The following is an 11929-nucleotide window of genomic DNA, read 5'->3' as shown; positions in this document are numbered from 1 at the left end:
TTTATCCATAGAATCATAAAATATTCAAACTGGAATGAACATTAGAGAGCATCTATATAATCACCCTATTTTTCAGTAAACAAACTCAGACTAAAAGCAGCAGAGAAGAGCTCACTCTCTGCCTCTCTTTGCTCCTGAGAAGATGGCAGTGCAGCCATCCAAGGCAGTACTGTTTGTATCTTTGGGTAACATTTGTCAGTCACCCATTGCAGATGCAGTTTCCATAAAACTTGTAATGATCAAAATATTTCATATAATTGGAGGATAGGCAGTGCCACAACAATCCACTTATGAGATAGGAAACCCTCCTGATTATCAAGGGCAAAATTGTGTGAAGAAGCCTGATATTCCTATGAATCATGTTGCCCAGAAGGTTACCAAAGAAGACTTTGCCACATTTGATTATATGCTATGTATGGATGAAAGCCATCTGAAAGATTTGAATAGAAAAGGTAGTGTAGTTAAAAACTACAAAGTAAATATTGAACTGTTTGGGAGCTATGATCCACAAAAACAACTTGTTATTGAAGATCCCTATTATGGGAATGACTCTGACTTTGAGACTGTGTACAAGCAGTGTGTTGGGTTGTTCTGGTTTGCTAGAGCCGCCGTTTTGCAAAATACTAGAAATGGATTGGCTTTTATAAAGGGGGGTTATTTAGTTACAAATTTACAGTCCTAAGGCCATAAAAGTATCCAACTAAGGCATCAACAAGAGGATACTGTCACTGAAGATCAGCTGATGGTGTCCAGAACACCTCTGTTAGCTGGGAAGGCACGTGGCTAGCATCTCCTTGTCCTTTGCTCCCGGTTGCATTGCTTTCAGCTTTAAGTTTCAGTGACTTTCTCTCTAAGCATATGGGAGTCCTCTTTTAGCTTCTCCAAGGCAAACTCTGGGCTTCATCTCTTAGCTTAGCATCTCCAAACATCCTTCTGTCCACATCTCCAAGTATCCCTTAGCGTCAGCAAGCATCTGGGTCTCTGTCAGCTCTTACGTACTCCAGTGAACTAATCAAGACCCACCCTGAATGGGCGGGGCCACATCTCTATGGAAATAATCTAATCAAAAGTATCACCCACAGTTGGTTGAGTCACATCTCCATGGAAACACTCAATCAAAACGTTCCACCCTAGTCAAGAGACTAATAAACTTGCCCCCCCAAGATTGCATCAAAGAACATGGCTTTTCTGGGGGACATAATATATCCAAACTGGCACATAGATGCTACAAAGCATTTTTTTTTTTTTTGGCTTTTATAGAGGGGATTTATTAGGTTACAAATTTACAATTCTAAGGCCATGAAAGTGTTCAAACTAAGGCATCATCAAGAGGATACCTTCACTGAAGAAAGGCCGACAGCATCCGGAATACCTCTGTCAAGCCTGTGGAGAATGCAGGGGTATTGGCCTACCCCACCTCAATGGTTGCTAACATGACCACAGACATAGGGAACTGGTGGTTTGATGGGTTGAGCCCTCTACCATAGGTTTTACCCTTGGGAAGACAGTTGCTGCAAAGGAGAGGCTAGGCCTCCCTATAATTGTACCTAACAGCCTCCTCCCGAATGCCTCTTTGTTGCTCAGATGTGGCCGTCTCTCTCTAGCTAAGCCAACTTGAAAGGTGAAATCACTGCCCTCCCCCCGACGTGGGATCAGACACCCAGGGGAGTGAATCTCCCTGGCAACGTGGAATCTGACTCCCAGGGAGGAATGTAGACCCGGCATTGTGGGACGGAGAACATCTTCTTGACCAAAAGGAGGATGTGAAAGGAAATGAAATAAGCTTCAGTAGCAGAGAGATTCCAAAAGGAGCCGAGAGGTCACTCTGGTGGGCACTCTTACACACACTTTAGACAACCCTTTTTAGGTTCTAAAGAATTGGGGTAGCTGGTGGTGGATATCTGAAACTATCAAACTACAACCCAGAACCCATGAATCTCGAAGACAATTGTATAAAAATGTAGCTTATGAGGGGTAACAATGGGATTGGGAAAGCCATAAGGACCACACTCCACTTTGTCTAGTTTATGGATGGATGAGTAGAAAAATAGGGGAAGGAAACAAACAAACAAACAGACAAAGGTACCCAGTGTTCTTTTTTACTTCAATTGCTCTTTTTCACTTTAATTATTATTCTTATTATTTTTGTGTGTGTGCTAATGAAGGTGTCAGGGATTGATTTAGGTGATGAATGTACAACTATGTAATGGTACTGTGAACAATCGAATGTACGATTTGTTTTGTATGACTGCATGGTATGTGAATATATCTCAATAAAATGAAGATTTAAAAAAAAAAAAAAGAATACCTCTGTCAGCTGGGAAGGCACATGGCTGGTGTTTGCCGGTCCTTTGTTCCCAGGTTCTGGTTTCAGACTGGCTTTCTCCAAAATGTCTCTGGGCTTCTGTCTCTCTTAGCTTCTCTCAGCTCTCTGCTTGGTTCTCCTGGGGCATTTCTCTCTAAGCATCTGGGAGTCCTCTGTTAGCTTCTCTAGGGCAAACTCGGGGCTTCATCTCTTAGGTTAGCATCTCCAAATGTCCTTCTGTCTGCATCTCCCAGAATCTCCAAGCATCTGGATCAGCTTTTAGCTTCTCTCCAAAATGTCTCTCTCAGCTTCTCTGAGCTCCTTCTCTCCATGAGCTCTCTTAAAGGACTCCAGTGATCTAATTAAGACCCACCCAGAATGGGTGGGGTCACACCTCCATGGAAATGATCTAATCATAAGGTCTTACCTACAGTTGGGTGGGTCACATCTCCCATGGAAACAGTCAATCAAGATTCCACCCAAAAAGATTGGATTAAAAGATCATGACTCTTCTGGGGTCCCTAACAGTTTCAAACCAGCACAACAGATTATGAGTGCATGATGTAAAAGCTTAAAAACCATCACCAAAATGTGCTAAGGATGATGCAAGAGATCATGCAGGGAGAAAACTGTGCAAAATCATCTTCTTACTCAGTATCAGAGGGTAGGGGAAAAAAAACAACATTTTTTAAGTAGTCTTGCTTATATTCACAAAATACATTTGAAAAATTTAACAAGTAGACAACTGCCCCTTCTTTGTGGTCAAATAACAATGTCAATGAAGGAGATTCCAAAGAAAAAACTGAGATGAAAAAAATCCAAATAAAAGCCAATACTGCTATTAAGATTTTTCTTTAAATATGCTATGAGGTATCTTGAGTGTATATTTTCCAAAGTACTTTTCCAACTGCATCTTCCCAACCAGAAGATTTTGCCAATTTTTCCAATGCAACAAAAGGTGCTGGACATGGTTCTGTCTTCCTTCTCTTTTTGAAAGAAGTATAATACTAATGACTTCAATGGTCATACATCCTTATCTAACAAAGAAAAACATTCACAAATACAGAAATCCAGTTTTGAAACATTTGAATTCCTTTTGAGCTGGATCAGCATTTTGTGGGTTTTTAAAAAGGCAGCAATTTTAACTTATAACTGGCTCTGCTGCAGGAAGGGGAAGAAAGGGGAGAGTGAATGCTGCATTTCTTCTTTGGCCCCAAAAGTGCTCAGTTCACAGAGGGACACAGCAGAAGCAAACATGAAATGGTTGTATTAAAATTTTTACAGGTATCAAAACTTATTATCAAATCTCAGGTATGCAGTGAAACTTCTAAAGCACTTGAGATATTTCAGGCAGAAGGTCACATCCACTCCAAGTCTGCGGCAGTCCCAGAGCTCCTTTCTGCACACCAGGCCTTGAGGCGCTTCCCAGGGGAAGGTCTGGGCAACAACCTGCCAAGCAGTTTTGGAGAAGTCACAATAAAGCTGCATCCATTCATTGCTGAAGGCCAACAGTGATTAACATCTTTACAGTGATGTTCTAGGTTTTTCAATCAGTGTGTTAAAAGTGTAATGTTTCATACCTCAAGGCCACGACTTTTTTTTTTTCAATTGACTTCTTGTTTTTTATCCTAAAAAATAATTGTAGATGACTATCAATGCTGTGTTGGGCAGAAGAATTAATAAGAATCTTTGATTCATCAGCTTATAGGATACATTAAATGTTCTTAAACAAATTGGACCACTTATCTTTCACTAGTTACAAAATAGTGGAAGAAACAAAATAGTACAACCACAAAATATAATGTTTAACCTTAATCCAGTGACGGATAGCATTCCAATATGCTTAATTATATCTTAATAAGTAATTAAAACATCACTTTCAGGCCCAAGTCAATATCTGAGCCCACTGAGACTTTTGAATAATCTACCTCTTTATTAAGTCGATATGTATAACTTGATGGACGAATGTCCTCTATTCACCTATATGACCTCTCTTTTTACCCCAAGGACTTTTATTGAATTAAATATCCCTAGTCATAGGAGTTCACAATCTTGATTGGAAGTATTTTGATTCGTACATACCCAGAGTACACACTTGTATGTTAGAAGGATAGAAAAGAGAATGATTTCTGGAATAAATCTTTAGCGTTATTCTTCATTTTTGTTTATCTAGTTTATTTCATGAGGATGTCAGTTTTTTGCTCCCATTTGGTCCACCTGGCCTCTGAATATTTAATTATATCCAGAAAGGACACTGTATGCTGTTTCATCTTATGCTTACTTTGACAAATGTGTCTGTTTTATAAGTACATATAACCCAAATGTCAAATATTATATATTGGCTTAGATGGGGAAAAAATAGTTTTAAAAGCTGGAAAAAGAGAATTCTATTATGTTGAGGTCCTTAAATAATATGTTAAGTGTTCTTTTATCAGTCTTTCATTTATAGGAGAATGTAGGTAATTTCTGTGTACTTTGAGATAACTAATTTCAAATTCATTTGGATATATATCAGAAAAGGTTGTTTTAAAAACAAACGGGAATATAAAAATAAATTGAGATATTTAAAAAAGCAGCATAAAAGGAATAGGATTAAGATCTCAAGAATTCTATTCTTCTTTTTACTACAGTATTAAAATACTCCAGTATTAAAATATTAGGAAAAAAATAATGGTAGACAGCATATCAAATGATATTACTTGACATTTAAACACTTAAACTAGTGAAATATCATATGCCAGATACTAACTCTTTTATCCGTGACTCCACTTAGACAAAACTTACCTTTACACAGTTTGAACTTACCCTACATCTTTGACCTGAATTCTTTTACAGTTGTATATCATTAGGCTTAAAACTTTTCTTGTTATTTTACTCCTCTTTAGAGAAAACAAGGATTAGGAAACACACATAACATTAGGAAATTAATCAGAAATTTCGCTATTTGAATCCAGAAACACAGAATATTCAGGTATTTAGGGTATCGGTCAACACCAAGACATTTTCAGAAAATACGAGCATAAACTTAACTCAGAAAAAAGTTAATAATAGTTTACCTATTATAGAAATTAATTAAGCTTTCCTGCTTTCTTATAATTTCAAGGGAGTTTCCCTCAACTTCAGTCCTTAGAAAAATCTCATGGTGTATTCCAAGTCACAATTAGACGGAAACTTCAGTTCTGTTAATGAGAAAAAAGAGTTGAAAATTGCCATTTTTGTTTTTCCTCTAGGAAAATAATTGTTGTCAGTTGGATTCTATTTGTCCTTTCATGTACTTTTTTGCCCTGCATTTGTTCATCAGATCAGTTGTTACTCATAAGTTAACAAACTCTTCATAGGTGGTGTGCCAGTTTGAATGTATTGTGTCCCCCAAATGCCATTATCTTTGTGGTCTTGTGTGGGGCAGAAGTTTTTGGTGCTGGTTGGATTTGCTTGGAATGTGCCCCACCCAGCTGTGGGAGATGATTCTGATGAGATGTTCCCATGGAGGAGTGGCCCCGCCCATTTGGGGTGGGCCTTGATCGATGGAGCTATATAAATGAGCTAACTTGGGGGGAGAAAAATGAGTGCAGCTGGGAGTGATGTTTTGAAGAGAAGCAAGCTTGCTAGAGAGGAACGTCCTGGGAGAAAGCCGTTTTGAGGCCGGAGCTTTGGAGCAGACGCCAGCTGCCTTCCCAGCTAACAATGGTTTTCCGGACGCCATTGGCCATCCTCCGGTGAAGGTACCCGATTGCTGAAGTGTTACCTTGGACGCTTTGTGGCCTTAAGACTGTAACTGTGTAGTGAAATAAACCCCCGTTTTATAAAAGCCTATCCATCTCTGGTGTTTTGCATTCTCCAGCATTAGCAAACTAAGACAGGTGGTTAATTTTTTGTCATTGTTTCTACCAATGATGATGACAAATAATAATGTTTCTATTCAGTGTTTAAATTGAATCAAACTCAATTTTTAATAAAAAGGATTATAATTAGACCTGCTAGACACTTTCTTCTGGTGTTTAGAAAATGCCACCAAATTAAAAAAGCATAATTCAGTTTGTTCCACAAATATGTATTAAATATTTACTACATATCAGGTACTATGTTAAGTCCTAGATATACAAAGATGGATAAAACGAAACTAGTGCCCCATGGATCTCACAGTCTAGTGCAAGAGAGTGATAGGTCAGCAATGTGATACTTATCTCCTTTAATGGCTCCTGTGAAGGATTGCCTTCCTTCATCAAGTCCTTGAATATAGACTTCTTTAGAGTTTAGTCTTTGACCCAAGAGGATGTAGAAGAAACAAATAGTATAGAGGTAAAGAAAATAAGTTTAGTATTGATCATGCAAAAATTACGAACAGAAAATATGTAATACAATAGTATATGAGTTTGGAGTTTAGGGAAGGTGGGCAGAAATACAGATTTACAAAACATTTTATAGGGGTATCTAAAACCACTGGCATGCATGACATCATCTTGAATCCACCCCTTGTTCTCCATCCCCACTGCCATTGTTTTAGTTTAGATCCTTATTAGTAACTTCCTGGATTGTTGCAACGGTCTCCTTGCCCCCAGTTAGCATCCTCCCAATCGATTCTCCAATTTGATACCAAAGGGATCTGTTCGAATGGAAAATTGTTGTGAACATTCCCTACATCCAACTCTTCAGTCATCCTCCCCATAAACTCCAGATAAAAATCCAAACTCCTTGACATGTCATTTAAGACCCTCTGTAATCTAATTTTTTTCTACTTTTTTCAGTTTCCTCCTTTACCTCCTCCTCAGCAGCATTTGCTTTTCTCTAAACCTGCCATGCTGTCTCTACCTCTTGTTCTCTCTTACCTCCAAGCATTTGACTACACTGTTTTTTGCTTGGAACAACTTTATCCTACTTCTCTACCTGGCTAAGTACAATATATTATTTAAGATCAGGCTTAGGAAGCCTCTCCTCCATGAAGATTTTCCTGATGTCCACCTTCTCCCTTCAATAGCTGTGTAAAGTACCCTTCTTCCATGTTCCCATTGCACCTTGTTCATATGTTTTATAACACAGAATGGACTGACATATTTGTTCATCTTGATAGATAAATGCCCTAATAAATGGCATGGGTATAGAAAAGTAAAGTACTCAAAGTGTGAATCACTATACATTGAATTGTCATAAGTAAAAAATGGCCTCTAATTCTCTTATTGAAAAGAAGGAATTCTCCCCAGGAAAAGGATTAGAAATTCATTCTTATTGTACTCTAAAATGTTATTTTTATCAAGGGTAATTGCATTTTAATAAGTAAACCTTCATACTTCGGTTTGATTTCAGCTAGATGCACATCTAACTATTTAGTTTCACCCATTAATCGTGGTATAAGAAAGGTACTTGTGGTGGAGGGTTGCTGAAAGGCCTTCACAGTTCTCTGAAATCCCACATGTTTTGTCTATGAAAATACTCTAACATCTGCAATTACAGAAAACCCTAGAGGGAAGACCATGTTTTGTATGGGAAGTCCACTGAACAAGTTTGGAACTATAGCATCTTTAAAATGATTTGTTGTATGTCTGAAAAGGTTCAACAGTAGTCCTTGAAAACTAAGGATAAATCACGTACAGAAATGCTGATATTTTGCTGCAGTGGTCATAGACATAGGATAATCCTGTGTAGAAATTGGAATGTTATAGTAAGAGGATAACTTGGAGATCAGGTATTCTTTCTTATTTTAAGTCAAGGGAACTGAGAACCAAAGAAATATAATAATATTCTTAAAGTTAGATAAATACTTGTGATTAAAAACAGCTAGAACTCAGACATCTTGATGATTTTCTTTCCACATTGCATCTCAAATTAATATGAAACTTTATTCTTCTAAAGAAAGTGCCTAGATGTGCATGCATGTGGAAAGTGTTTGCTTGTGTGTTTAATTTGTTTTGGCTACAAATGAATTTTCTATTGTCTCTGGTCTGTCATCATTTCTACAATTTTCAGGTCCTTTCTGCAAGCAAGTCCTGTAAGGAGTAAGAGGTGCTTCACTGACTATAAATAACCTTTGGTTTCTTAAGAGAGGCATACCTGGTCATAATAATGGATGATGATATTTGTGAGACAACCATTTAAGATTCATCTTCTTTACTTGTAAAATGCATGACATGAATAAATTACAGCACACTTAGTATGGTGTTAGCTACTGTAAAACAGAGTAAAACATTCTGGTGCCATTCCCTGAAATTCACAGTCTTTTCCAGCTAACAACAGAAAAACTATGAGCTTTTAATAGAAGGATTTTGTCATCATGGGATCTTTACTTTTAGATAAGAAGCTCTAAGATTTCTTATTTAGGATTACCTGACCAAAGACTTTAATACCTTCTTTAGTTTTGTGTAAAAAGCTTCAGCAATTCTAGTCAAAGAAACTTTTAAGCTTTACTGTTGGAACTCAGTTAGAAGCAGTGAGGGCCTTGTTCCTGTCTGACTAATAGTTACTTAGCTGCCTGAAGATAGGCAATTAATTATCTTAGGCAGGGATTCCCTGCCTTCTGCAAGAAATTCAGAAGCTCCTGAATCCATGGAGCAAGAAATCCTCACCAAGGTAGTTCACAGGTCATTCTGAGAGTTCTTTAACTCTTCCTAATGATACAGGGGCTGTAAGAGAGTACGGAAAAAGTAGGTAAGGTATATTGGAAGGAGCTTTGTCATCAGATGTACTCTCTACCTTGCTCTACCCCTAACTAGCTGAGAAACCGTGGGAAAATTGCATAACCTTTCTGAGTCTTATTACTCTCATAATGGAAATATCTACCCAATAGGGTTATTATTAGATACTATTAAGGGAGATGATATATGTAAATCATCCTGCTTTCACTAAATTGCTATATTTGGAATTTAGTAACTATTTCCCTTCCCTCCCTTCTCCATATGGGATTCCAAGATCATAGCCCTGGGACAAACACTTGTAAATTACAAGGAGTAAAATCTAGAATTCCTTGGCTCAGCTCCATTTGTTGGTCCATACTAACAATCTCTGAATCACGTATGTATTTTGATGTAATCAACTTTACATCCCTCCCATTCAGGTCATCCAGGCATGTTCTCCCTGTCTCATCAGAAAATCTAATTCATAGCAATTTTCACTGTTTTTCTGCTTATGTCTGTTTGATTTTTACAATATCAAATCAGAGAATTGAGATAGTTATTCAAATATTTCAGGAAATATATGTAGATCCAAATTTTTTACTATGGTAATTATATTGAGACATGGACACACATAATATCTATATAAGCTGAATTACTGCCTCCAATTTCCATCTCTGTCTAGAAAGGGACCTAGAATGACCCTGTCTGTTTATCTACTTACAAATATCTCCTGGGATATTGGTCTGTGCTGGCATTTGCAGTAGATCTTTCCATGAATATGGCCCCTTAAACTTGTTCATAATCCCTGTGAATATTCTAATCTCTTTAGACTCTTTAGTCCATGAACTTCATTACACCTCTAAAATATGCACATCTAATTATATCATTCTGTTTCTGCCTCTTATTACATCATTACCTTTATTCTTCTCCCTGTATTCTTCAAATATGAATATCATCACAACCTCTAAGTAAATGTACTTTTATTGGATATATCTGCTTTTTAATTAAGGTATAACTTTAAATATGATTCTTAGTTTTCCATTCTTTTTTAATACTTCATTATGTTTTCACATTGTTAATATAAATGTCTTATTTAGTACAGTTTATTTAGTAATCTTTTTATCCAGTATCTATTTTGAAATGCAAAATGCAGCTTCTATTTTGAAATAGTAACAGCATTAATTTAGGATTAAAAATGTAAGCAGTGGAAAATGTTTCAGTTAAAATGGAAAGAAAAATGGAAGAAAATAGAAAGTTTCTAAGAAAGAACAGCATCAAAATTCCTACAATGATGAAAATATCTGAGAAGGGTCTGAGAGTTTTAAAAATCATAACTAATTCCTAGAATTATGAAAGTCATGTAAATATCCAGGATTTTCCAAACTATAGGGAAACATAATAGTGAAAATCAAAAGAGACAGACTTCAGGAACAATAGAAGATTTCCCAGTATCAGGAAGAATATTAGCAGAAATAAAAACTTCACAATAGCCTTTTAAATTTGAATTGATTAACTTTCTCATTAGAGCATCCAGTTCTGCTTTAGGTACCTTTTTGACTGTTTTTTTCTCAAGCAAAAATTTTGCATCTACAGGGAAGGCTGTTAGTTTACCCCAAGCAGCATGGACTACAAGCCAGGGAAACCCCAAATTCCTTTTCATGTAACTATGAGACGAAAATATAAGCAAATCAGAAAACAAGGATTTTATTTTAACCAACTGCCCCCTTTGAAATGTGTCTGAATGTGTATAAGAATGGAAGAGATTTAGAATAATCTTCTAAACTTTAACTCAAGTTTCTGAAAACAATTTGTTGACTATGGTTAAAAATCTTTTTTTGTTTGTTTGTTTTTATTTGTTTCTATTAGCTCCTGTTCTGCAGAATCCCAATCTCCTTGAATAGCTTACTAAAACAAACCCAGCTATTAACATCTTGTCTTACCATTTGAAAATAACACTGAATGATTCAGCAATAGCGTTGCAATCCAGACTATAATGCCTTACTAATTTCCTTACTTTGATTTTAGCTATATGGAAATAAGCCACCAGTATTTCTTCAAAGTCAATATCATAGTTGGTATATTTTGTATATATTTTTTCTTCATACCACCAAGGAACTTTGTTTTACCATATATTTTATTTTTTCTTTTTATAAAACATTTCTAACATACTGTAGTGGGTTGAATTGTGTTTGCCAAAGATACGTTCAAGTCATAACCCCTGTACTTGTAAATGTGACCTTATTTGGAAATAGGGTCATTGCAGATATAATCAAACTAAGATGAGGTCATACTCATCTTAATTAGGGTGAGCACTAAGGCCAATGACTGGTGTCCTTATAAGCAAAGGGAGGTTTAGAGATGCAGAAACATGGACACACAGAGAGAAGGAGGCCATGTGAAATTGGAGTAATGCAGCTATAAACCGATTGTCAAGGATTGCCAGCAACCCTTAAGAGGCAAGGGAGGATTTTCCGTAAAGCCTTCTGAGTATGAACCTGCCAACACCTTGATTTCTGACTTCTAGCTCCAGAACTGGAAAGAAATGAGTTTCTGTTATTTAAAGCCACCCAGTTTTTAGTACTTTGTTATAGCAACCCTGGGAAACTAATATACTTATTAACCTTCATTTCTGTTTTTCTTTTCTTAATAAACATAATAAGATCCTAATATAAGACCAACCAATGTTGAAAAAGTAGGAATTATATTTAGAATACTAGGGTATGTAGGGAAACTATGGTAATTATATTAAGAAAATGTTTTCTTCTTGTACAGCCTATGGCAATTTATAGGGCAGTGATTGAGAAACTACCTATAAAGAAGAATTTTAATTGTTCAAACTGTAGAAAGAACATTGTTTGTTTGTTTGTACCAAATCCTGACCATTAAATACACCCCTTAGACATAAGTGCTACCCACTGATCAGTGACCTACTCATTTGACCTGGATGTGACAAAGTTTCTGTCCTTAAGTACAGAAAGGAATGTACACTTGCTTTCAATTGAAGCATTATCTATGACCT

The 11929-nt window shown here is 36.6% G+C and overlaps 1 protein-coding gene across 7 annotated transcripts in view; it reads left to right on the top strand.

Moving 5' to 3' along the window:
• Window positions 1–11929, top strand: part of GPHN (gephyrin) — a 784704-nt gene that overhangs the window by 660996 nt on the left and 111779 nt on the right. The window lies entirely within an intron of this gene.

Source organism: Choloepus didactylus, chromosome 4, assembly GCF_015220235.1.
Source record: "Choloepus didactylus isolate mChoDid1 chromosome 4, mChoDid1.pri, whole genome shotgun sequence".
NCBI lineage: Eukaryota > Metazoa > Chordata > Mammalia > Pilosa > Megalonychidae > Choloepus > Choloepus didactylus.
The sequence above is the reverse complement of the archived record's forward strand: the minus strand, read 5'-3'. Positions and strand labels throughout refer to the sequence as shown.